The sequence below is a fragment of the Lagopus muta genome, chromosome 2, assembly GCF_023343835.1.
Source record: "Lagopus muta isolate bLagMut1 chromosome 2, bLagMut1 primary, whole genome shotgun sequence".
NCBI classification, from domain to species: domain Eukaryota; kingdom Metazoa; phylum Chordata; class Aves; order Galliformes; family Phasianidae; genus Lagopus; species Lagopus muta.
The window spans coordinates 89,324,920-89,352,850 of record NC_064434.1 but is presented as its reverse complement, the minus strand read 5'-3'; the positions used below and the strand labels follow the sequence as shown (position 1 = coordinate 89,352,850).

Genomic DNA, 27,931 nt, shown 5'->3' with positions numbered 1-27,931 from the left:
CTTGGAATTTAAACTTGGAACTGTGTAAAGTTCCTGGTGTTTGAAGTGCAGATGAAAACAAGTGAAGTGAATGGTTGTATCTGTAGTTAGGTTATTGCAAGACTTCCAGTCTTTAGACTCCCAGCCATTTTAACCAAACAATTCACTTAAAAACACACAGTGAACTTTGCAGAAACATATAGCTGTGGAACACTAGATCAGACTGCTGCTGCTATTTCTGCCAAGAGACTGGTCATTTTCAGCAATCTTAGGCTAACTAACACAAATCCAGTGAACTATTTTATCACTGTATCAGAATCATCATTTTGAAGTTGCAGTACATTCACCTTGGTCCTGTTCATCACCTTACCACTCATATCATGGTTTGGAGGCTGGACTGCTGCTGTGTACTCTTGTTCTTAAGTGACTTTCACTCTTGCTTTGCTAACATCACAGAAATAGCAAACTCTAAGGAATGCAGAACTCAAATCGTAGTGCATTTCTCATAAACATAAAGCATCAGGAACAAAAAAAGCAAAGATTGTTGTGTATAATTGAAATTTTCGTCATTTTTGACTGATGAATCCTAAAACAAGAGTGAAGATTGAAAAATAAAAGAAAGAAAACAACTCAAAGATGCTTCTTCAGTTGTTTATTACATTCTTAAAGCTCAAAAGAAAATACACAGAAGATATTCTTGGCATAAAAGAAGCCAAGTGCTTTGTTCCAAAACAGATTTCAGTTGGGTTTGTTTTTTAGTTTTTGGTTGTTTTTTTTCGCAGGTCAGTCTTACATGTCTCTAGCACAGTTCAGTTAAGCTGGAAAGGCCTTCTCAGCACAGATGCCAGTCAAAATTTCCAGTGGCTAAAATTTCTATTTCTTATGTTTTACCATCTGAAATTATAGTTTCAAAAGTTAGCTTTAGAGCATACGAGAGCAGGAACCTCTAATATTAAAAAAAAACTTTTGCCTTATTATAATGCTTCATCGTTCCAGCCAGGTTCTCTTTGCAGAGTTGAACTTTCATAGATACTAAAAACTGTGATTCTGCAAGGAGATCAAGGTCTATACATACCTTGTGCTGAAGTGCTGAGTTGTCACTTGCTCCATATCCTTGTAGCAAATGACAGGGTTTCATGCCTCTGCAAAATCTGATCAGGGTTGCTTAGAGGCTTTCTCCAGTGCCCTTATAAATATTCACTTTTTTTTTTTTTAAAGTAGAGCTGCTTTTTGAATGCAGTCTATTTGGCCTCACTCCAATCAGCAGCTAGTCCTGCATGTCTGAAACATTGTTTGGAGCACTTGTACAAGCTCTGATTTGCTGTGACATGTAGCAGTAATCACTAAAGTGTTTTGGATGAAGATGGAGTCAGTGTCCTTCAAATGCAACTGGAGTACTGTGCTTCTGAGTGATTACTTCTTCCTTCACAGTCAAAAATAGTTTTTGTCCATATATTGTAGTTATCTCTAGGTATAGCACATGAGACATACACTTTCATCAGTATTCATACCATCTCCCATACAGACACATGGCTTACTGAAGAGTATGCAGCAGTACAGTGACATGGCTTTGTTCCTTGAAATTCACTTGATTTCACCATTTGCATAGAAAAATCGAGTGACCAAATAACAGAAAACATAGTGTACAAAAATGCCTATGTAATCATGTAATCAAATAACTTCTACCGATAGACAGATGATCAAGAACTGATACCCTTCAGTCTAGGAATAACCTGAATCTCCTTGTTATACCATCACTTGAAGGTTTCTGATGACTGATAGCAGCCATGCTAGTCATTCCTGAAGTATTTTCTGACTAACAACTGATGTTGAAATAAGATGTACACAGCTTTTTTTTACTTATAAACTAAAAAGAATGTTAATAACTTTATCTGCACTAATTCTTATTTCTATACCAAAGTAAGCATGGTCTACAACCACAAAATTCAGACCCAGGTTTAATACTGAATCAACAATAGCACTTCTGAGGCACTTTCACTCAGATGAGGACAAGGAGTCAAACCCTCAGTTAGTTTAATATAGTGTAACTCAACTGATTTGATTATATTTCATCTACTCTAGGTTTTGAAAGCTCACTGTTGGGTGAGATAATAACAGGAAACAGACAGAAAACAGTATAAATGACTAGGGGAACAAAAAAAAAAAAAAAAAAGGATGTGATGGCTTGCAGACCTGCTAACATTATGCATACCAGTACCGTATTTCTATGAGGAATTCAACACCTTGGTATCACCAGTTTCATCTATAACCCCTTTTTTTGTAAGATTATTTGGAATAGTAGTGTTTCAATGGACTGAACCTTCATTTGTTAATACAGCTGCTGTTGACTCATCTGCATCAAAGAGTTTGCATTCCAGTGTTAAATGGGAGTATAGTTTTGTTTTCAAATTAGGTCTGGCTTCATTTGTTTGGTTTGTAAATACTTGTCTTTTTTTATGATGAGGAGGCATGCCTAAAAAAATTCATCATTCCAAGTACGGTTAAGAATAATATAAGAATCATAGGATGGCTTGGGTTGGAAGGAACCTTAAAGATCATCTAGTCCTAATCCCTCAAGCGTCTAAGTATCTTACCTAACATCTAAAATAGCAGCTGTATCCAGCTGCTGGTTCACATTTGCACGGCTGCATTCTAATTTACAAAGTGTAAGAATCTTTGGTATACCTTACAAGTGGTTACTTAAGGCATAAGTTACTCTAGTTTTTCAGTCCCAACTCAGACCAATTGAATTCCTGTCGAATTCCTTTGCTCACCTACAGTGTATTTTCTATTTCCTTAACTGGTTTGTGTACCTCTAAGCATCAGGCATACTACTGTTAAAACAGGTAATATTTTATTGCTAAGACAACATTGCATTGCATCTTAACGCCACCTCTTGGCTGAAGCCTGCAGTACCCAACATTTAAGCAGAGTCTCTGATATCCTTTGTTTTCTGAAAGGAAGCAAAGATGGTTGAACAGCGAGACATTTGTCCCTTTCCTTGAAAGCACTGTGGAATGTGTTCAGATTTCTTCATTCACCTGGTTTTAAGGCATATCCTGATTCTCTGTTGGAAAATTATATATATGGGACTATTCACCATTTCTGCACAGAAAACCCACAATTTAAAATCAAGTCTTTAAAGCAAGAAAACTGAAAGTTGCTGCTTTTTAAGAATGCGTGTAGAATGGATATCAGTTATCAGAGATCTGCAGTAGGTTGTCACTGTTACTGCGGTATAATACATATAATGCAGTTGAAAACAAAGATAGCTCAAAGAAGACACTAAGATGCAATTGTTTAAGGAAGATGCATACCATCCAAGAAGGAAAAGGTAACTCTTTCCTTTAAAGATTCAGAAAATTGGATCACAGAAGATCTACAGAGAAGAGAAGCAAGAGAATAAGTCCAGAACCACATCACATAATAAGAATTTTGCTTGTTTTCTAAAACTTCATGCTCCATATCACATTAGCCTTTCCTCAATGCTGGTTTTCACATAAGCATTTTAAACTTAGTATTTTTGATTGATTTTAATATTTTAAAAGAAAGTGATCTTCTCACAGAAGTGCACAAGGCACAGAAACTCATTTATTGGAGAAGATCAAGAGGACATTATCTATGTTCTTTATAATAGTTGCTTATCATTTCTCTTGTACAGCTCATCAGGAATGTATTGTTGTGTGTGGTTTGTGTTAATTTAAAAGCCCACATGAATACAAGGCTCCTGCACATAGAAGCCATAACATGAGGAATTGAGGATTCAGCATCATTTGTATCTTTTATATACCAGTATTCTGCTAAGGAAAGACAACTCACTTTTGTTGTTTAATGTTTATCTCCACAGAAGGATAGGTTAGCTCCAGAAATGTCTGTCTTGACAAAAGAAATTTTGTCCCTGAAAAACTCAAAATTTAGAAGTCACAGTGGATAGATAAGAATTTATGTCTTCTGAAGTGTTGAGCAGAACAATAGTGGATGTACAGTCACTGCTAATGGGGTTAATGTGCAATCTTTTGTGCAGTATAAAATGATTTTATGTCCACAAATATAGGCTTCTGTTTATCATTTGCATATTAAAAGACAAAATGAATGAAGGCTGTTTTGCCACTCTGCTAGAATAACATGAGGACAAAACTAATTTTCTGCTCAGTTGAAGATTGCACTTTTTTTTTCTTTACATGTAGAATTCCCTCCCACAACCATTTCTACTTTTGTTATTACTAGCTGCTGTTTACAGTGTGCTTTTAAAACCTTGAAATTTATCAGCATGCACAGTAGTTTTGACAGCCACACATTCTGATGAGATATAATATCTTACCTGTTCTCAATCCATACAGTCATGTAGATATGGGCTTGTTTTCCAAATATGCAATCTGTGTTGCACAGCAAGCACTTAGTTCTCCAGTCAGCTGCAAGAAGAAAACCCAGGTCACATGGTGCAGATGTACACAAACCTGTTAAAATAAAGACAAAGCCTCAAACACCTGCAGAGATTAATCCTGAAAAGGCAGAACAAAATACCATGCATAGTGCTTTGTTTCATTTTAGGAATAAATACACTGCAGATAAAACACACTGAATAAAATGTAAAAATGTAATTAATTAACACACTTTTTTGACAGTATTAAAATTTTTCATTTTTCAAGCTGTCTGTGCTGTTGTTGTTTAGGTTAAAAACTGCATGAATGAAACATTAACATTAAGGAAACACGCAAAGTGTAGGGCTACCTCCTGAATGCCTTCATGTGTTATTTAGATTTTCAATGCTAGGGTTTAAAAGAGTAGGAGTTTAAATTTAGTGGTTCACTGAACGTTTTGCTGCTTTGAATCTCATGAAGTTCTTAATGTCGCAGTTGGTAAGAGCATCCTTGATTAACTTCACATGAGAAGCTCTTCTCGTGACTTTTACATATGGTATATAAAGCATTGGAAATGCTACCTTCCTTACATTTGTGAGAGCAGCATGACGTATGAAACTACTGTGAAAGCAGTAATTCCATGACCACCCCAACACTGAATATGTCTGACTAGGAGAATGCTCACATTTCTTATTCTCGGTAGAAGCCATGTTTACTAGAAAGAGCATCTAACGAGTACGGAAAAAGCTCAAGTTATGCTGCAGAAACCACCAGAGGCCAGGTTTCAAGAAGTGTCTTCGTAATAAAAAAGAAAAATTTCTACTCCAAAGGAAATGTGAAAATTCTGGAAAAAAAAATAAATAAATCCATTATAATCCATTTTTATACCAATGAACAAAAAAAGAAAAAAAAACAAACTTATTTATACATTTGAGTTTGAGAGTCAAACTTATCTGTTGAATCTAGAAAGTCCTCCAAATTCTTCAGTTATGAGGGATTAAGAGCTACAGCTGAATTAGATTTCTTGGAAGCCTGGAAGCATGAGACAGTGTTTCCATAGCCTGTAAGTTCCAGAATTCTCTCCCAAACAATATTTCTATGATATTGTGATGTTTGAGTCAGATCTCCTGTGGCTGATCAGCTCAGTAGAGAAGCAGAAACCTTGGCTGATACGCACATGAAACTGTCCCAAATGAACTGGTAGGAAACTGGGAAAAACTTAACACTTGTGAAAGATTGATCAAAACCAGCCCTAACTGAGGGAACCCAGAAATGTAACCCACACTTTATGCAAGAAAATGAGCCACCCAAATCATTAGTTGGCAAGTTCTGCAATTCTGAAAAACCCTAACTAAAGCTCATCTCTATGGCTCCATCACAGCCTCAGTCCACCATTCCAGGGAAGCACACTGGACCAGCCCATCCAGTTCTAAAGCTCTTCCTGTCTCTCATTTCAACTGAGGAATCCAGAACTGGACACAGAACTCCAGATGCGGCTTCACCAGGTCAGAGTAGAGGGGGAGGATCACCTCCCTAAACCTGCTAACCACACTCTTTTTAATCTACCCCTTCTTAGTCACAATGGCACACTACTGCCTCATGGCCTATCTGCTGTCTACCAGGGCACCTAGGCCTTCTTTCTAGCAGGTCAGCCCCTAACCTGTACTGATGCACACAAGCAACCTGCCCAGGTCTCACTGAGTAGTAACACAACCATCTCGTGTTTCAGCCACTCCTCCCACCTTTGCATCATCAGCAAACTTACTGAGAGCGTACTCCGTCCCTTCTCATGAAAATGTTGAACCAGACTGATTCCAGTACCTCCCTTACTCATAAGGAAAAGGTGCAGCAGCAAATCTCTACTCATAGTCTCTACCACCACCTGTATCAGAAAGTTATCCTTCACATACTACAGGAACTTCATGGACTGTGTATATCTACTAGCGTTGGTTTCTCAGCAAATAGCAGGGTACTTGAAGTTCTCTCCCTTCATGAGAACCAATGTTCACAAAACTACTTTCAGCTGTCTGTGGAAGGTCTTATCAGCTTCTTCCTCCTGATCACAGGCACCTGTGGGTGCCTGTAGTAAACACCCACAATGGTGTCACACATTTTAGTCTGCCCCTTCATTCTCACCCATTAGCTCTCCTTTCATTGATCATTTCCCCCTAGGCAGAGATTAATACATTCCAGTTGTTCTCTCAAATAAAGAGCAACTCCACTATCTCACCTCGATGCTCTGTCTTTCCTAAAAAGAGTACAGCTATCCGTGTCAGTCATGTAAGCTGTCTCATGTCTCCATGATCACAATGAGATCATGGCTCTGTGACCACACATGTATCTCTTACTCTTCCTGTTTATTTCCCATGCTGCATCCTTTGGTATACAGGCACATCAGAGAAGAAAAGGGAGCAGGGGATGTTGGCTTCTCTTGAGGGATGCAAGAAGTTCCCAATAGCTGTACGCATAATTGTGGAGGTTGAACTTCTGACTTATCTCATGGGAGGCAGCTAAAGAACATCTGTCACTGTTGTGGTTGGCCTGGCATATTCCCCAGTTGGTTGCAATAGCACAAGCATTGCCAGTTTGGAAGCCACCCCAAAGTCATTTAGTTTAAAGTCTGCCTCGTGAGGTTGGCCAGCCTGCTGCCGAAAATTGCCTTACCTGTGCTGGACAGGTGGACCCCTTCCATTTCTAACAGGTTATAAACTTCATAGAAAGTCCCATTATCATAAAAACTAGAACCCTCATGCCAGCACCAGCCACATAGCCAGGAGCTGATATGCATCGTGTCTATTTCTGTATTCCCTCTTTAATCCAAAATTGAGAGAAGATAGCTTGGGCACTAGAGTTCCCAGAGCCTTATAGCCTTCTTTGACTCTGCCTGTGTTTCAGCTTCCAGTGTTTTTCATGCCTACATGAAAGAGCAATAATGGATAGCAATCCATGCTCATGACAAATTGTGGCATTCTCTGGCAATGTCCCGCATTTTGGCTCCTTCTCAGAATTCCCTGTCTGGCAGGCAGAAAGAAGCCTCAGTGCCTTTTAACAGGGAGTCACATGTTTTAGGAAAAAGGAATGGTATCTTTCTTTAAAAAAACTAACAAAAAAAAAACCAAACCCAAACCTCTATCTGTCAACAGAGTACCTAAGTGCTTTATGGTACACAGTGGTCTTTTTATAACTTGTGTTCTTCTTCATGTAATTTTCTGCATGAGACAGATATTAGTCAAAATAGTAATTTCTGTTTGGGTTTTTAGCCAGTTTAGAATGAAATTTCTTTGTGACTTTCAGGAACACAACATCTGAGAATAAGAACAAGTTGTTTCTCCAAACAGCTCAACTGCATAAAAAATTGCAGCATTTTATCTCAGGATGATTGGAGTTTGTGTGAATAATATATACAGTCAATTATATAAATACATAATTTCATCCTCACAGATGTAGAAATGCCAGTTGTTGCTAATCTTGGGCAATTGAATGGATCATTTAGCAATCAGTGAAAATTAATGTGTTTATATATGCAAACATCAACTTTCTATCATTGCGAGTTTATGGAGTGCTAGAGAGATGGTTTTAATAATGCATTTTTCAGTCTGTAGAAAAGAAACATGCATATCAGCATTCCAGGGGAGCCACAATGAAGGAAATATCAAATGTGTGGCTACAGCTTTCAGTGATTTACTGGGCAGCATGGTTCACAAATTTTTCTTCTCCCTCTTTCCAATCCTGTGCAGCTGGCAGCTCTGTCTGGGATCTGAGTTCCTTTGTGGCAGACACCGTATGGCCCAAAGATCATCTTCCAGGGATTTCTGCCCAAAAAGATGCACCAGCTAGAACAGAGTAAATATGCTATCACCTCTTCTACAGTGAGGAAATTAAGACACCAGAAATTAATTATCATACCTGTGGTCACACTGGAGCCTGTTTCAGAGCTAGGAATTAAGGAATAGTGTTCTAAGTTCTACTGCAGTCACTTCATCACAAAAGCATCCTTCCCAATGATTTCAGAATCAATGCTGTTGAAAGCAGCATTTGTAAAAGGGGAGGACAGAACTAGTGGGAACTACTGGAGGATGCAGGGAGCAGGAGTTTGTCATAACCATTGTGCACTGACTCTATTTTAACTTTGCATTCCTATTCCACTGCCAAAGGGGAAAGCAGAACGCTTCAGCAAGCAATACTTAAACAGGGATAAAGCATCTTGTTTCTCTTTTACTCCAGCTTCCCTTCCTCCCTAAATACTGTTGTACAACTTCAATGTTAAAAAAAAACCTGCCCATACCTCTCCAGAGGTTCTTATAATCCCTGTCAGTGATTTGCAAATAGCTGTGAGTCTTCTGCTTCTGTTTTTCCAGCTTACCAACAATGTCTTTCAATCGCAAAATATGGAGTCACTTGCATTCATGTAAGCTGTACGAAATTTTGTTTGCCAGAGTAAGTTCTTGATCGCTTCACAGCGTCAAGCAGAATTAGCAATTCAGCATCCCTTCACTTGCTGCTTTTTGGTTTCAGGTAAGAGACAAAAGTCTGTCTTGGCTAAAGGGGCTTTAGTAACTTAGAACCTTAAAAAAATCAAGAGAAATGCTGCTAGATTTATCCTTTTGTTGGGCCATGTTTTCACAGGTGTAAATTACCATGTCAGTTTTTATTGACTCACGAGGGAGGGAGGGAGTTCTGGCCTTTCATAACAGCAATGTGCTTAGATGAGAAACGGGCTGAGATGCTCCAAGTGTAGGAGTTGGATCTCCTTTGCTTATGAAGGAAATGGTGAATAGTTAGTGGTTAAGAACAGGTTGTACTTACAGAGCTGGGAATTTCACTTGTTGATTATGTCTTATTTATACTGCCTAAAAGAAATGGATTATTTTCCCATTACAAGTAAAATAAATGCCAAATCTTGTCATTGTTTCCTCACACAAGAGAAAAGAGGAAGTTCTTTCTTTATTTTGATGCAGTCTACAAATTAATGGTGTCAAATGCTGTCAGCTCCACTAATGTCCATGAATTTGCTCATAAAGCACAACCAGTCACACACAGCAGATGTGGGTTACAGCCAAAAGTTCCAAGTGTGCTAATACTCAGATTGGATGGTATGTACAGAGAGATGATTCCTTCTTGCCTTCCTCATGGAGAAATTTCTGCTAATGTTAGTGTGAGCACTTATTTTAGCAAAATGAGCAGAATTTGGCATGGGTTGAAAATGACACGGCAAACAGCAAGGGGCAGTGTCAGCAGAGTTTTGTGAGTACATCTGGCATTTTAGAGGCTTTTCTTCCTCTAGAAGACAATTTTTTATTCTCTCAGTTGATACTATTACAGAGTTTAACTATTGGTGAAAACAAATAATGCTGAACTAGAGCTTGGGGCTTAAAAACCACCCACACACTGTAGATTAATGTGCCAACATAGGCGTTTCACAATGATAGCTAGTAAGGCAAAGAGCATCTGAAATCAAATCTAAGCATTGGAGCCTTCTCTGTCGCTGCTTTCTGTTGAAGGAATGGTATCGTTTGCTCTAACTGCCAAAATAAGCAATCCCCACACCAGACTAAGTGTTATTAGTGCAGTCTGCAGCATTTGGCCCATGGATCTGAATACTGTAACTGTTCTTGTGTCTCTTTGTATCACACTGCTCTAAAATCAGAGATTACATAAATTAAAATGGCAGCCAAAACTGAGAAAAATAAAATTTCAAATAAAAGTGATCCAAGGTAGATAAAGAATAAACTGTTGCAGTTATCCAGTCTGATTTTTTCCCTAGGACTTTCTTCATCACATTGCTGTCTGCCGAGTTAGCGGGGCAGAAGAGCTAGAAATATGTCCAACCTCATTTATTTACATGCCACCTTTCATTAAACAGTTACAAAGCATAATTTACCTCACTAGGAAGGACATACACCTTTCTTTCAGGATGAATTTGTCCAACCTTGATAATTATATGTGCTGTTTAAGTCATAAAGTTTCGGAGCAGGATTCGTAACTTCAGCAGCAGTCACTTGTCTGTCAAGAGACTGTACTTATGCTCCAGATTCCCACTCTTTATAGACAGTGATATTACACTAGTTTTGGCTACTGTCACCATGAAAAAACACAGGAATCTGTTTATCTAGCAAAAGATAGGAGTGCTTTTCAGCAACACTCATTTCCTGGTTAGACTTTATGTAAAAGCCTGCATTTCTTGGATTGAGATGTTTAGTTATCATGCTGAAAAGCATACTGCTTGCCTACATATACTTCATTGAATGCTGCAGATCACTTTTTTACAGTAAATGACTCCTGTTCTCTTTGTCCTTGAATAACTTCCTTTCCCAGGGAACTCACAAGTTCACCAGCTGTAACTGTTCAACCTTCATGAGGAAAGAGTTTATGTTTTTACAGATAAATGAAAGAAATAATCTAATAACACATCAAAAGTGATCCTTGTGTTATAAATACCTGGCTTGGAAGGAGCCCTTGCTTCTAATGGCATTTTCAGATCTGCCAGTTAGCCATTTTGTAAACACTTGTAGTTTTGCTGTCTTGTAATTCTTCATCCAAATATCTTGCAGAACAAAGCCAAGGAGCTAATAGGAGTCTTTTAAACAAACATATTTTTATCACTCAACCATAATTAAAATCACTTGTCAAGCTGGTATGATGATCTTTGGGTGATCATTTTTGACTTCAACTGAGCGTTGTAATAGCTGTTTCAGTTGTTATGCTTGGGACTGTTGTCAGTCTGACAGTCCTGGCGTTCATTTACCACTTTTTCTGTTCTTTTTCCCCATAGTCCTTTGAAACTTTCTTGTTGTTTCAAAACTCATCAGAGGTTAAACATCAGCCAATTTTTTTAAAAACACTTGGTAGGAAGTAAACCAGAACTCCCACTGAGAGTCAAAAATGAAGGCATGAGCCAAGGTGTTGATTCTGTTTCTAACTATAATCACTGAGTTTTGTAACATCTGGTAAACAATTCAGTGGAAGACTGTTCTGGCTATGTATCCCATCCTCGTACTTGGATCACCGTGTTCTATTTCAGACCTGAAAATAACCTGCTCTTTAATAAAGTAGCTGTGGAATCAGTCTAAGGTGTTAGCTGCCTCGTCATAGTATTTAGGACAAATATAAGTGGAACTAAAACACACGAGGTTTTTCTTTAAAACAAAAAAGAAGTTTTGATTTGTTGTGTTCTGATTGACCAGTTACAGCATTTCCACTGAGTAAATTTGTGCCTGCTCAGTACAAATGTGGGCCGTTTACGCAACAGCAAAAGAGAGACGAGATCTTTTATTAGCTGGAAAAAAGCAAGGAATACCAGGAAAACAGTGTGGGGGCTATATTTTTAAAAGGCCCAGCTTTCAACCAAATCCCTTTTATTTACCATACTTTATTTTGCATTGACCAGTACGAGGTACCAGTAAAAGCACCAATAAAACTGCACAATAGCATTGACAATTAACATTTGCCACAGTAGGAAGCATGATAAATTAGCAAATAAATGAGCTTAACAGGAAGGTTGGTGAATACATTTGCCTAAATAACTGCTGCACTGGCCATGCCATGTGATCACATTGCCTGGGAAGCAGCAAATAGGTAGCCTAAAAAAAACCAGTTGTATCCTGTAATCAGATTCAGGAAAAACACTGAATCACAACATACTTTGAGAACTGAAACCCTCCTGCAACATCTCCAGTTAATGTGTCCAATTCTGGTTTCACCTATAAAATACAGCCAATTCTGAAACAGGTCAGCAAGGATACAGAAGGCATGGGATGCCTAATTTTTGTTCTTACAAAAAGAAAAAAAATACGCTTATCATTTGCGATAGAAACAACAGTGTTACCTGAAAAACTGAGAATGTCTTCCACTCCTAGTCTTTTTGTTCGTGTGTCTGGAGAACATGCCTGGTTAGCATAGAGCAAGGTCATTTTAGGAAGACACGTGCAGGAGAGGAGAGGCTTGAAAAGGAAGCATAGCTGGTGTTGGAAGTGGTCACGATGCAGAAGCCCTGCAAACCCAAGAAGGGGCACAGGGAAAACATGAATAGGAGAAACCAATAATGAGGAAAGAGAAACTGGAGAGAGTGGAGCTAGAAGGGGAGAAGGCACATAATTCCTTTAGCAGACAAGTTTCTGAATAAACTAGGCTGTTGTGTAGGACCCCTCAGTCTGACTCACGTGGGTGAGGCTCATACAAATCATGACTGTCTGAGGGGAAATGAAACCTGGTGTCTCTTAGGAAAAGGAAGGGAAAGTTGCTGCATGACATTCTGGCCAAGGAGTTTTTGCTGACTACTCAAAACATATAACTATAATGCAGTGGAATGGGACTTGTTTAAATAGGCTTAATGCCATGTGGCATATTTATAACCCATATTTGTAGTAAAAATATCAGTGAAATACTAGACGATGTCTGTTTAAAACCCGCGGTTCTCCGACCTGGAACATTTTATTTTCTTGCCCTTGGCATGGCTTGGTGAAGGCTCAGCCTTGCCTGGGATAGAGGCTGTTGTTTTGCCTCACCTGCAGGCAAGCAGACAGCACATGCAGAGGAGCAGGGAGGCACCAATACAATTTTTCCCAAGTCCTCACAGCAATTTGTTGACAGCATTACAAAAAAAGCCGGGTATCCTGACTGGCAGTACCACTGTGTAGACACTACATCAAGCTCCTTGTCTGTTATTTTTAACAGGACTGCACAATGCAAAGTCTTTAATCAAAATTTGGGAGGGGGGAGGGAGAAGTTTGGTTGGGCCCTGAGCAAACCTAGATAAAGAGGAAAGGTACTAATCACTCCACGAATGTGATTGAGCAAGTACATTCTGTTATTTGTTCCAGTGAGTAGTATAATCCTGCTTCTCAGTCATCCAAATAGGATTTTGCATTGTCAACATGCTTTTTCTTAATAGGATGAAGATATGAATTCATGTCCATGCAAGAGTGGAAAGCCAGATGATATGCCTCAGGAGATTATATATTTCATTTTAGCTATTTGTGAAATATATGGTTTTTTTTTCAATTTTACAAGGTGTTGTGCCACATACAAGAGCTGTCACAAACTTCTGAGGAGCCAACAATTTAGAGCAACACCTAATTGCTTTTAAAAAAAGACTCAATTATTCATTCTCTGAATGAAATATTACTTTCATTAAGACTTACTAAAACCCTGTAACTCTTCTGCTAATTCAGAAATGTGCAATGCTAAACTCCTGGCAATACATCTCCCCCTCCAAAGAAAACCTGCAACCATATACTGCTTTGCTGGGTTACAAGGATTATTCTGTCTCAGTACTAGTGAGATGGAGGAGGTGCTTACTCACACACACACAGAAATACTGCTTACGATAGGCCTAACACCATTTACACTGAGACAGGTTTCGTCCCAGGGTACTAAAAGAACTACCTCAAGAGGGGAATGGAGATGCAGGTGCTGAGCTCTGTTCCCTGGTAACAGCACGAGACCCAAGGGAATGGCAAGGGGGTTAGGGAAAGGTTCTGCACAAGAGGGCAGTGGGCATGGAACGGGCTGCTCAGGGCAGTGGGCACGGCCCAGAGCTGCCAGAGTTCAGGTAGTGCTTAGACAACGCTCTCAGACACAGGGTTGGAGTGTTGTGTGCTGCTGTGTGGAGCTGGGAGTTGGACTCCATTCCATGATCCTTTCCTCTTCCAACTTGGAATGTTCTGTGATTCTATGACTCTATAGTAATGTTTATTCTAAGTGTTCTTGCAAGAATTCTTGTAATAATCAAAGATCCAAAGGTCTGGGTCTGTTCCGAACTTTTTTTGTTTGACTAACGCAGAAATCACACTATTTTAATAGTACAGACTGCACAGACCACAGTGGCAGCCTTTGGCCAGTCAGCCTTGAATCTCAGAGACTTAATTATATCATCTTTTCTTCTACTTTGACTTGTACCAGCTCTTCTCTAGGACAGGGGAAAAAAGAGTGGGCAGGAGATTGGAACAAAATATCGTGCTCTGTTATGCCTCCACAATTTGTTACTTACCATGTGGGTGACAAAATGAAGCCCTGGGTTGCATTTATTTCAAATACGGATGTGTGCTTTCGAAGCATCAAGAACCAACCATAAAGAGGAGTGGTTGTCTGCTTTGTATACTACCTGGCATCAAGAGGAGGAGAGAGAACAGTCTTTAGTGGGAAAAAGAAGAGCAAAGAGTAATAATATGTGACTTGAACATTGATTTAACTTGAAAGAGTTGTGTTTACATTTGTATTTGTACAGGCAGTGATCAGCAGAAAAGAGACAAACTGATGCAAGCCTTTGAGAAATACAAGAAAGATTTCATTCATGGTCTTCATGCCACATCCGTCAACTTCAGAAATGTTTCTCTAGGCCAGCAGAAGGTATGTGATATTCTGACAGCGTGTGACTACTTGTCACACAGGTAACATCAGGTCACCTGACAGAGACCAACTTCTTCATAGTCAGCTGCAGTTCGTAGTGCCGGGAAGTGCCTGTAACACCTCAGGCTTGTGCACTGTGACTTTTTATAGTCTGGGCAAGCAGAAATAATATTTGATTCTCAGTTTTGCCTGGGAAGATACCAAAAAACATGTAGTTTCACTGTCTTAAAACTAATGAATGTATGTGCCTTTATGATCCACTGAGTTTTCACCTAAGCTGCAATGACTTAAACATGTTTTTTGCTAGACTCAGAAGCTATACTCTCATCTGTTCTTACGCATACTTGGTCTATACTGTAGATCTACAATGACGTGTGTATGTCATGCACAAGTACATGACTAGAATGTGTCCCTGTACACACAGCATTCAAAAACCCACAAGTCATCTCTTTGTTCCTTTAACAAATAAGATTCAATTTCATCTTGAAGCAGAATTTTTAATGAAGTATTACATGGGTGTCTGGAAAACTGAAACTGAGTGAATTTACTGAAATAATTTGATGGGATATATGACAACATTCTTGTTAGGAAAATTGCTGTACACAATATTAAATGAATAAGTAAATCCCTATGATTTTTACCAAATTCCCTCTGAACAAAATGCAATAACATCATATTGTTCGACTGTGTCCTCTGAATTTTAGAATGGTATTCATTGGTAAAAGCAAGATACTGAAGTAATCAATCCTAATTCTCCACATTCTGGCAGGTATCAGAGACTGTACAACCTTGTGGTAGCGTGTGTAGACCACTTCTTTACCAAATTCTACCTATGGACCTCAGTGCAATAGGCAAAGTTATCCAAAACACTTTGTTCTGCCATAGTACTGAGTCTCTCTGGGGGTGAAAGTCCCTCAGGAGACTATATTTAGATTGTAAAACTTTCTATTTGTTGAGAATTATGATGTGTTTCCCACTAGATTACCAGTGACGCTGTTTATAAAGTAGGTCATCCAAATTCAAACTGTATTATTTTTATTTGTAAAACCTTGGTTCCACTGAGATAATTAAGAAAATGGTGGACCATAATTTCACTGATGGCATTTATGAGGATAACAGTGGTTCTGCTGGAATTCAGACTCTCAAGATGGAGCTCATACCTGAACAGTCCTTCAAGGAGAGTGAGTAGAAGGTGCCACCCCACTGCTCCGAAAGAGGATTGCCGTGAGAATGATAATGTCCAAGGAAGGAAAGATCACTTCTCTCTCTGTGAGGCCTGGCAAGGAAAGAGGTATTTCTGTAATTTCCTAAGAATACTTGTCACGAGAAACCTCAATTTAGCACAGAGAAGGAAGGAAAAGGAAACTCGAAAAGGAGCGTGTTACTAAGTAGCTGTAACGCAGTGACAGTGTTGCTTTACTTCTAACTGCACCTCAGTTAGACCACTTCAAGCAGTTGGAACTTGAACTTGAACTTCCTTCTTATTAAATCTGTTTGTAGGAGGCACTGACATCACCAGATTGCTTTTGTGATTTTCTGGGGGGCATTTTGTTCTTTAACTTGCAGGTGAGGTGTTTGCTGTAGGAAAATGGTCACCTACATTTGACATCTGCTTAGAACAGCTATTCCAGGACAGTATCTCAGTTTTTGCAGTCATTTCACCTTTTGCTTCATTTACAGCCTTTTCAGTTCATTGATCTAATACTTTAGGGCCCAGAAACACCCAGGCAAAGGGCTAAGCACTCAGCCTACAGTCAGACTGCAGTATGCCATACAGGCCTGATGTGAGCTAGCGCTCTGCTAGCTTGGATTATTCCATACCATATTCCAACCACCAGACTTTCACTTTAAAACATCAGAAAAAAAGGTCCTAAATTCAATCACATTCCTATTTGATAAGCAAGGATAATTTCAGTATCAATCTCTTTGTAAGTCTTCCGTCTGATTTTTTATAGATATTTAGCACATCCTTTTAAAGGAAAAGGTACCACATTTAAATGAGCTCTCTAAATATTTCCCATTTTGCCAAAACTTCTGCTTTCCTACATAGTATTTGCACAGTTTTTTCTCTTTTCAATTTCTGCTGATGTGAACCTAACTAGTAGAAATATTCTTTCTTTATTCACATGAGTGATTGACACTCTGGACATTAATTTCACATGAGCAGACCTGTCACTTTTGTATAGGGTTGTAGTGATTTTTATGTATTATAGAATCGAGTCATTTCCCCCAGTGCTCTGAATAGAAATATAAAATGTTAATATAATTGAAAATCTACTTTTTTCCTTTACCTGTTTGTGGCAGAACTGTGAATTATGGATTCCCAATTCTGAAATGCCACTTTTTCCAGGACCACAAGAGAAGTCAGTCAAATATTTTTTGTTCCTTTTAACAGTTTCTAAGTTTAGAACAAAACGTTAGAAGTAGAAATCTGATGGAAAATTGAAAATAGGGCACAAGAGTCATTTACCAACACCTACATGTGGTGAGTGGAAGTTACTTTTATGGATACAAGGTTCAGCCTTCTTCTTCTTCTTCCTTGGGAAGAAAATTGGAAAAGCTGAGTCATGCTACTCATTTCCCTCTTTCTGTAGGCAAAATATATAATAACTAAACTAATAACTAAGTAATTTTTTGTGATATCTATATGTCCATTGGGACACTTTTTCATGCATTGATTTCTATGAAAGGTATAGATACTTTTAGTTAATGAAATCAATGTAGTAAATTAAGTTAATGAATTAATATAATTAGGAAGCTGACCAAAGAGCACTCTTTTAAAAGAGCATGAACCCAGACAGTAAAAAATGCATCCTAGTAAGGTTCATCAATTTTGAAACTGCTGCTGCTGTGGGTTGTATTGTAAACTTTATTTGTGCTTTTTGTATTTTAATGAAAGGTGCTGACAGCTTATGTATTTGTGCAGAGAAGAGTCTCTTCTTTTTCTTCAAGATCTTACAAATGACATTTTGAGTAGAAGTCATTACCATGCAGAGTAAGTGCTTTGCATTTCTTATTTTTCATTTTAGCTAGAAAATACCGACCAGTTACTCAATTGATGACCACTGTTTTTAATGAGATTAAAATGAAATTTGAAGCCAGTTTAGCTTGGTGCGTATTCTTATGACTGCATTTTATAGGACTCCTGATTTAAACTGAGCAGAAGACTATTCAAACTGAACAGAAAATACTTGTAATCATCCTTGTATTTCCCAGTAACATCTAGTGGAAACATGGAAATATTGTATTTTCTGACGCTGTTCTCAGTCTCATTCCTGTACATAGTAAGGCAACAAGTGTTATTGTTACAACACTTTGATTCCAGTTTCAAGTCAATCCTGATCTAACAAATCACGGAGTTACAGTGATTCTTCTTTAGCAAAAGATTTTGTGTTTAGAGTTCTTTCTCCCTTACAGAAGAGCAAAATGAATTAATGCAATAACTGCTTCCTTTAGGATGCGTGCTCTATCAATTAATGATGCACGCATAAAGACTAGAGCCAAATGTACTCAGTAGTGCTGCTGTCCAATGCAGCATCCTTTTCTGGTTTCACGATCTGTATGTGCTCCCATGTCACTTATCACATTTCTACCAGAAAAGTCTTCTAACCACGGGTCTATTTGAAGGTCTGCTCAAAGCTACAACACTGTGTCCCCTTTTTCTATGCCATTGCCTGGCAATAAGAGGCCCTTTGGTTGAGAATTTAACCCAAGTGTTCAATTTAACCCAAGACAACTTTTGTCTTGGTTAAGTGCTGTGCTTTGATGCTGGAGAGGTGCTAACCTACTGGTGTGAATCAAACTCAGTCTGTTACCACACCAAGATTCTCTACTGATAATCGGCTCTTTTAAAATTGTTTTTAGCAACCATTCATATGGATGTTTTATTTGTCTTCTGAGCTAGCAGTTGAAGGTAAGAGCTTTCTTTTTTCCTTCTAAGAGTAGCAGTTTTTAGACTACCTTTGTTGCCTGAATTAGAAATGCAGGTTTCCATTTGAGTTTTTTGATTACACTGTGAGGAACAGTAGAAGCCTTGGACATCACAGTGTCAACAAACATTGAAGAGGTTGCTGAGCTTCTCGCCTGCCCCGTACACAGTGTTAAAAAGATGATAACATTAAAATAAAATAAAGACTTAAGCTGCTGTGTGTCAGCCTCCAAATTACCAGGAAGATTGGTATCCTTCAGAAAACAAGTGTTTTCTCAGTAGTAAAAACCAAACGAAATAACACAGACTTGTAACTACATGCTGTGACAGCAGCAAGGGGTTGTATGCATGCTCCATGCTATGCCCAGCTCAGTGTTGCAAGGCTGAAGCTGTGTGTGCTTAGACTTGTAGGGTGAAAGGACCAACCTCTTGAGTTCAGGTAGAGGTTTTTAGATGCTGTGTTCTCTTCCCTCGAAAATAAAGGTTACTAAAATATATGAATGATCATCTGTTATTTTCTTGGGTCATTCTCTAGTAGCAAAACTTAATTTCTCTGCAGAAACGGACTAGAAAAAAAAAACAACAGTTGGCCTTAGCGAACCTGCTGCAGGTTGAATACGATAGGCATATACTTTAAAATCTCCATTTATTTGGGCAAGTTTCTCTACAGATAAAATGATTAATGCTCTTGCAATTCAGATAAGTAGTATACAACAAAACAGCCCTTCTAACACCTCTGGTTCATTGCGTATATATGTGTATATATATTTTGACTGTTTGAAAACCCAAACTCTGGGTTGGGTTCAACTAAATTACAACTGCAGAACTTGGAGACCTAATCTCTCAGTCAGTTAGATTTAATTTTTACAGGTGTTCACAACATCACTGTAGGCACACCTTTTGCTTGCAGCTGGTCAGACCATCAAGAAAAATATTCTGAATGTTTTTTGAAAGCATTGCTCTTGCCCTAGTCCACTTAGTTAACAAAACTATAACCATGGAAGTTGAACTCCTGGTGTTTCCCTTAGAAGTTATTTAAAAGGAGGCCTCAGAAGGAGACCGTGCAAATGGTCTAAAGTGCTATGGCTAAAGGCAATTCAGAAACTACCTTCTAGTAATGCAGTATCCTGGACAAAGGGATTACAACTATAACTGAATTTAGAAAACTGCTTACAGAATCTTCCCCAGTCTCACCCAGTTAATGTGATGGGACAGTGCTTCACAGTAGCCACAGAGAGATGCAGACCCCAACAAAATACAGAAGGGAAATACTACATTGCCGTGGAGAGCACCAGTAGTCTTCATTAAATGCGGAAGAAGGAATTGGAGCTATAGACATGAAAGACTGTTCCTGTCAGAGCCCTTGCCAAGCTGCATGGAACCTTACAGAGGTTTAAGACTTCATTTTTTTAAATCAGTTTACAGCTATGATACAGAAGGAGGAAGGGAGTGGAGCAGCACTGAAAAGTTGGGATATATTCTAAATGATCTGAAAGACAGCCTGAGTGGTATTTTTCATTTGGAAGTATATGACGTTTGAACAGCTTGGGTTTTTTTTTCATTTTCGTTTTATTTTCTTTTTTTTTCTTTTTTTTGGACTGATGATATTTTTTATTATTTTTAAGGGCATTAGAAGATGTATTTCAAATGCATATTAAAAGTAAGAGGCATAACTTTGATGAGGTAAGCAAAAAATATCTATTAATAAATACACTGTCACCTCCAGCAGAAGTGCTGTATATCAATGCTGAGCAACACTTTATGGCAAATTGACTGCTACACAATTTAAATACAAGGCAAGGAGAAACTAATTCTACAAAATCAGCAAGAAGGTGCTTTCCATGGAGGACTGGTAAACAGGTATTTCTATAAGACTTTGTACATTATTCTAACAAGGTTTCTAAGAGGTAGATAATATACTTAGTGTGCAGAATGGCTGTAATTATATAAAACCTGTTTATGAAGAATGCTTCTTGCAGCACTTTTTTTTGCTGCAACTGCAACTTTCTGTAAAAGAACAGCAAGAGAGACTTATAGGATGTGAATAAAACCAGTAAGAAAACTTTTTTTAATTGTTTCCTTTCAGGATTTTGGTCTTCAGAGCAGAATAAAACTCCAGAGTTCAAAATTAAGGCTCCCCACATGGTTCCTGCTAAGAATCAATCACCTCAAAGTGCTTATCTGAAAATCTCACATGCTGAGAATGAAGTGATCTGTGTAGAGACAACACAAAATGGCAGACATGCACATGCATTCACAGTCCTCTCTGGCATTTAAGACGAACAAAATAACCTCTACCTGCTTTAACCTGGAACTTAGAGCCCTCAACCAAGAATGCACTCTTTGAAAAGCCTGGAAATACGCTGTGTTCCTTTTAAAGTCATTCACAAAGAGGATGATATTACTGGGGTCTTTGCTATCATACCAGAGTGGTTGAAGCGATCCCCATGAAATAGGAGAGACACAGATTCTGATGCCTGCCCCAGACTGGGGAGGCCCCAATCCAACACCACACCTTGTGAACAAAAGCGTTTTGCTCTCTAGGTTTTGAATTTGTTTCTCAGCACAGGTAATAAGAGGGACTGAAAGTGGAGACACTATACACTGAGGTTGCAGCACTCATTTACAAAGCACTCATCCCACGCTTCTCACCATGCAGGGAGTGAGACTGCTAATTCCAGCCCTGAGAGGGATTTTGTGTGCTTGAGTACTCCAGTTCCAATCCCCTGATGTGCAGAGCTACCTCTCACCAGATCAGGCTGCCCAGGGCTCTATCCAACCTGACCTTGGATAACTCCAGGGCATCCACAACTCCTTTGGGAAACCTGTTCCAGTGACTCATTGCCTTGGTTCTGATTTTAAGAAGGTATTTCAACTATTCTTACAATCAAGAAGAGTTTATAGTCAGGGTATGGACGTTGCCTTCTAAAACTCACGCTGACACAGCAGATTGAGGTGGGAGCATTTTAAGAAACTGTCAATTGCGTAGCATTTAAATGGGCTACCTTTGCTTATTTGTTCTTGTAAGTTTGCAGAGCTGACTTTTAGCATTGTGCTTTCTCCGATAGCAGGCATGTGGGAGTTACACATACATTTTGCACACTGAATAAATAATAATCAAAGGCATTATAAAATAATTAGAACATGGAAGGTTATTTTGTCTTTCACAGTGCTGTGATTAGGAAATAAGCAACGTTTTGGTATCTGTTTAGATGTTGATCCGGCTGACAGTCAGAAGGTAGCAAAAGTGAGAAAAAATCTGAACAGAAATTTAGCTAATTTTAAGTGAGCTTTGTGGGAAAAAAAAATCAGTAATAGAACCTCTATTTGAGAAGATTCGTAATTTTCATCTGACAAAAGGATGCTGAGCTTATTTTTAAGGTCAACACCTGCAAGACTGATTGCCTTACAGGTAGAGCTGAGAATAGTTTAATAGGAGATTGAAGGAACTCATTCCTTCCAGAAGGATGAGTTTGCACACAGCAGTGGATTTTAACTACATCCTATCAAAGTGTGATATCTTGTGTATTCTCCTGCAAAAACAGGACTTTGAAAAAATATCAGAAAGGAAGAATAAAACTAAGTGGCAGAGAACAGAATTAAAGGACTTTTTTAAACCACACAGTAGCATGTTTAGTCATGCAGTGATGAAAGTAACAGGACCCAAAATTTCTCTACATGTTAGAAGGATGTACAGTGAGCAGGAAGAAGAACGGTTCTTTAGGATGGTTAAACGAGAAGTGAAAGCATAACCTACACCCAGAGAAGTTTGTAGGCAGTGGGATCTATTAGAAGGGGCACAGTTCCCATAGGAGAAATAATGGAAGCTGAATTGTTTTGAGACTTTTGAAAGATTGACCAGTGGATGGAAAGGAGTTCCAGACTGGACCTTTTATCCTACAAAAATATTTTTGTATCTTTTAGTTTTTGTTGTCTTGAAGCCAAACTCTTTCTATTCACTGTTGCTGTTTTGTGGACCAGGTAGACAAAATAGGAAGATAGAAACATGTGTCAAGGACTTTGCAGTGTTTATTTGATTCATGTTGGATGTTTGCCAACTTATTGTTTAGGCTCTTGTTTCCCTGGGCTCTGCTCTTCTGTGTCATTTCTACCTAAAACCAGCACCCCTCTGCAAGTTCCTTCTGGCCCTTACCGTAGCATAACATCAGAGACTGTTCCCTAAAAGAACTCCACTCCAGAGTGCTGCTAGTTTGCACATCACAAGGATGCTTAAACCCATCTGACTGCACTGCCTGACTCAGTGCCTCTTCAGTTTGCTTGTGCTTGGCCATGCATCAACCAAGCAATCCCCACCTCTTAGAGAAAACTCATGGCTGTTGCACCCATAGCCTATCCCCCAGAAAAAGGGAATAGTAGCATCATCTGTCTTTCAGGAACAAGGTTACACACTTGTATGGGATGTGATAATTGGACTGAGGGAAAGAAGAAGCAATCGATGGCCTTATACTGTTAGGAAAGACAGAAAGTAACTGCAGTGAGGAGGTAGAGAGTGAAGAAAAGACTGCAGTAAATACATACAGGGAAGTAAGAACAGTGCCTCAAAGACAAAAGCCTTTTTAATGACTCCTTAGCACCCTCTTCCAGCTGTTCTTCTCTAATTACCTACGTGGTATAATTATTCATGTAAAGAGGGGGAAGAGGGCAGCTTTTTCTCTGGACTCCAACCTGAGACAGCTTTCCACCTGTTTCATCAAGGTATGTGTGAAGAGCAATTCTCTTTGCCTCGAAAACAGCAGTGCTCAGTGCTCAAATCGTGCTCAGGAGAAATCACGTTCTTATGCAAAACAGAAATAAAAATCTCTTTTGATGTGCCAGGTCCCAGCAGTATCCTGAGTCACACTGAAGCAGACACAGAAGAAACCTCTTCTTAATTCCTAGCCTTATCTCTTACACATTCTTTGCTCTTCCCTTCTCCTAGTGCTGTACCCTCCATACTTAGCCCATCATGTCTTATGGGATTACCTTAGAAGGAGATGTATCAGCAGACAAGTGTGGCTTAGGATGCTAATGTGATAATTACTGGCTTAGTCATCAAAGTGAACAAGCAATTTACCAACAGTCACTTTCAAGCATTGTGCACTGTTACCATTTAAATACAGGTTTTTGCAATATACCATAATTGGATGTTGCACGTGAGAAAGTTTCAAATGTAAACCAATAAAAATAAAAATGACTGCTGTGAGACGAGCACAGGAATCAAGCTTATTCTTCCCACAATAAATAACGTCATTGATCTCATGTGTAGAATCTTCCCCCCAAACCAGTACTGACCCCATGACAGACAGAAGAGAAAATGTCTCATAAAGCAGATCCTCTTCTGCATAGAACCTAAAGTAGGCATTTTGTACTTTGCCACAGCAGCATGGTTAGTATTTATTCTCACTGAAATTTCTAAAGTTTCATTTCAACTTCTTAAACTTCTTCTGAAGTTTTAACTGGACATATTCATTCATAACTGGACATATATGCTCTGGTAGCATATAAGGTATACTGACATGTTGTTCTTCTTCCTCTTTAATTTGTGTGTGTGCAGTGGCAAATATTCATCTCTTCAAGAACAAAGGTACTTGTCTACATAAATCAGGGTTTTCACATATGGAGACGAGGAAAAATGTGGAGAGAATGTAAATAGATGACCATCACTAAACTTGGCCTGTCTCACAGCCACAGGACATGTGCATACCTTCACATCTGTATAGCTGACAACTTTGATTAGTCACTGAAATCAAGCACAATCTGTTCTCCAGGTCACATTTTAGTTCTGGGTCAGCAAGCTTCCAGATAAGATCTAGAGTGGAAAAGAAAAAAAGGGACATTCACAAAGTGAATACATTGGATCAAAGCTGCTGACTTAGCACTGCACAGATCTGACAGCAAGTTCTGATGGTCTTCAGCCTTCCATAGCTTTGGACATTGCACTGATTCTTCCCTTTTGTTGAAGGTTCACTTTAGCAGTTCACTTGAAAAATCAGAATACAAATACAAAATTGCCTTTTAACATCTACAAAGATTGGCCTTCTGGACAGGTTTTAATAAATTTTAGATTATTTCCAAAAATACAGCATGTATTGATTTAAAGCCATGAAGGACAGGGGCTAAAGTTTTTCTTTTCACTATTCTTGAGTATTTCTTCATGTCTACATCAAGACCATAAACGCCTCAAAAGAAAAAATCCCTTGGATATTGAAGACTGCAAACATCAAAAAAGCACCTGTGCAGAAATGTATTGGATCCACAGCAGTTCCAGCATGGGAACTGCCCCATATTTTCTTGTGCCAGAGCTAAAATCTAAGCTAGAAGAGTGAGTCAGTTTTGAAGCACTGGACATTATGTGCTTAGAGCTCACGGAGTGGATTATCTATTGTCCCTAGTGTGCTTCAACAGAAGAGTTAGTTTTCTATTAAAGGGCTTAATATTCAGTGATCACTATATCGACCTTCAAAGTGAGCTTCAGTTTTAAGATTTTCCCAATAACTTACTCAGAATTTGCTGAGCTTCTAATTCCACCCATCCTTTTTCCCTTCTAAGTGACAGCTCTTAGACTCCCTTTTGCGTCACGAATTCCCATAGTCGCCTTCCACTGACCAAAATGAGATGGTTTGATTTTGTTTGGCTTTTAATCGCTTCTGCTGTGGCCTTGCTTCTGCGCTTCGTCCCAACACCGGATGCATTCTGCAGGGGGATTTAGCTAAAGAGAGTTAAACCTGAGTGCAAAATTTCTTGCAAATGAAAGATAACATCTCTGAGACTACTTTAGTGAGATACAGGAAATAAATGAATGGATTAGAGGCAACAAAAGTGAAACATCTACTTAAATGAAACCTCATTTCAGACTTTTTCTGCAGTTAATTAAGTATTGAGGAAAATGGATGTAGAAAGCACATTTTAAAGCAATCAAGTACTGCCAGAAATCAAACCAGCAATTTACAAAGAGTACTAGTCTGCTCTCTGGCACCTGACAAAATAAGATATTTGACAGGGAACAGTGTGTGCAGTACTGGTTAATTGAGAGGCAAGGAGAAGAATAATCACAGATGCATTACTGAACTTATAGAAGGTATTCCCCAGTACATCACAGGGATTATACAAATTTGTGGAATCCTCCTGATTGCTATAGCAAGCCAGCGATCTCTTACATTCCCATCAACAGTTTTACATTGTACCCTAGGTAGCAATGCAGAAATACCAACTGAGTTGTCTGAAACTGAGAAGCTTGCCTTTAAAATGACTTCAAGCATACACTTTGTTCAGCAAGAGAAGAAATAAAAAATAAGTGAGGAAGAAATCTTCTTGAAGTTTGCTCTGTTGACAACAGTCTTTGCTAGAGCTCTTCAAAGCTCTTTACCAGTTCCTATGTGAGGGAGCGTGGCTATTCCTCTGCCAGTCCTGTAGCAGGTTAAGCTGACTGTCTTCAGTGTCAGTATCAGAGCAAAGACAAGACTTCAATCAGATCTCCCATCCTTCAGCGCTGTAGCCAAACACAGCATCATCTCTATCCATGTCCTTAACGTTTTAGAAGCTTTGGCACCACTTTCACAGCAATGTTCTATTTGCTGCCATTGATTCACTAACCATACATTTTTTCTATGTACAACACAGGCAGCATACTGTTGTGTCAAAGAAGCCAGTAATTGGGACTGAGACACCTAAATGGACTAATCATTTGGTAACCTTCAAATTCGTATAAAGAACACTATTTAGAGCATGTGCAGTTAATGTGAGATTGCTGTTTAGATTCTCTGATATAAACTTATACTGTCAGGTGTAACAGCTGCCTCACTAGATTTACTGACCTGAAGATAGTACCAGGAGCCAGAAACTTAAATAAAAAAAGTACAAGATCAGGTAACCCAAGTTAAACAAGGAGCTAAGTAAGCATGAGATATTAAGATCTCAGAATCACAAAACATACTCTTGCCTTCTGTAATTGCTCATAAGAATATGGCAAGAAAAAAAATCTGCAGAGATGGGGTATTGGTCATCTCCATTGCTACTTCTAACCCATGATCTGAACCTCAGTTAATTAAAAAAGATTCCAACTGTGCTTCTTAGAAGAATTAAAGTGTTCAGTCAGTGCCAGACAACGACTTAAGCCACACACATTTAAAAATTAACAAGAGAACTGATTTTCAGAATAGGGTCAAAATTACATTTATCGTTGTGTATAGTGAAAAAAATTGAAGCACTCTCCGGCGAAAAATAATAATTTCCCACTCCCCTATTTTGCCTCCGGAAGAATGCAGTAATCTGATGTGGATATACAGACTTCACAAAAAAGTCTATCTTCCTTCACAATAGCAGAGGCACTTATGCTGCATTTCATGTGGTATTCAGCAGGCCTTCTAACAAGAGAAACGTGGAACACCCCCAGTGTCAAGAGCAGATTCTCACTAAGTTTTCATCTAATTTATAAAATTCGGTCACAGAAAAGCAAAACACTGAAAGATTCTGACTTTTCTGTGCACTCATAAATCATCACTGCATTCACCTAAGTATTTCAGTAGCTGAAAAGTGAAGAGTACCTAATTTGTTTACTTCTTTCAGGAACAACAACAACAACAGAAATGCAAAAAGCCAAACAGATGTAGCCATTTTTTAGCTACATCGTGGTTTTATACGTTCCACATAATTTCTGAACTCTGCAACAAAATGTTTAGTTGTGCACATTTTTCTCTGAAAATATACAGGTAACAAAGACATACCTACCCTCTACCACTGGATACATACGTAGGTCACTCCAAAAAGATGAGGATAAATAAACAATCCAGTGCTGTTTTTTCTACTGTTACCGCTATTTTCTCACTCATGTTTCTATCTGAAGATCTTCTTTGTAATGAGTGTTAATTAAAAAAAAAGAAAAAGCTACAGTTCCATAGAAAAGCTCTATATAATTTGAAGATAAGATTTATTTATCTGAAATAATTTAACTTTTATGAGCTGCCCTGTTGGAACACCGACAGAAGCTGAGGCAGTCCATGTGCATTCTTTAAGATGGGGCTCTTTCTCTCTCCCTGAAAGTTGCCTCTAGGCATAGTGCCACAAGGATTGTTTTGATTACCCAATATCTGAGTGAACAGACAACTAGAGAAGGTTAAGAAAAAGCCACAAGTTGTGCTGATCCTGATGCCACCAGTAGGTGTATGTAGTTACTGAAGTAGTAGCCCTGTAGTTACAAATGCTGAAATTCTTCAATGATCTTCCAGTTAGACCAATGAGTAGATCAGTGTCTTCTCAGATAGAGCATTCTAACTGACAGTGCTGTCAGTAAGGCAGGGTAACATTTCTTCTGTATTTT

The 27,931-nt window shown here is 38.7% G+C and overlaps 1 long non-coding RNA gene across 1 annotated transcript; it reads right to left on the bottom strand.

Moving 5' to 3' along the window:
* Nucleotides 1–704: 704 nt before the first annotated feature.
* On the bottom strand, nt 705–25,245 carry LOC125689368 (uncharacterized). The gene is made up of 9 exons (XR_007375223.1): nt 25,116–25,245; nt 24,320–24,424; nt 15,848–15,963; nt 14,329–14,442; nt 12,166–12,330; nt 9,147–9,190; nt 3,799–4,436; nt 3,297–3,358; nt 705–3,046 (listed from the first exon to the last, which is right to left on the bottom strand). It is a non-coding gene; the product is annotated as an uncharacterized LOC125689368 (long non-coding RNA).
* Nucleotides 25,246–27,931: the final 2,686 nt, after the last annotated feature.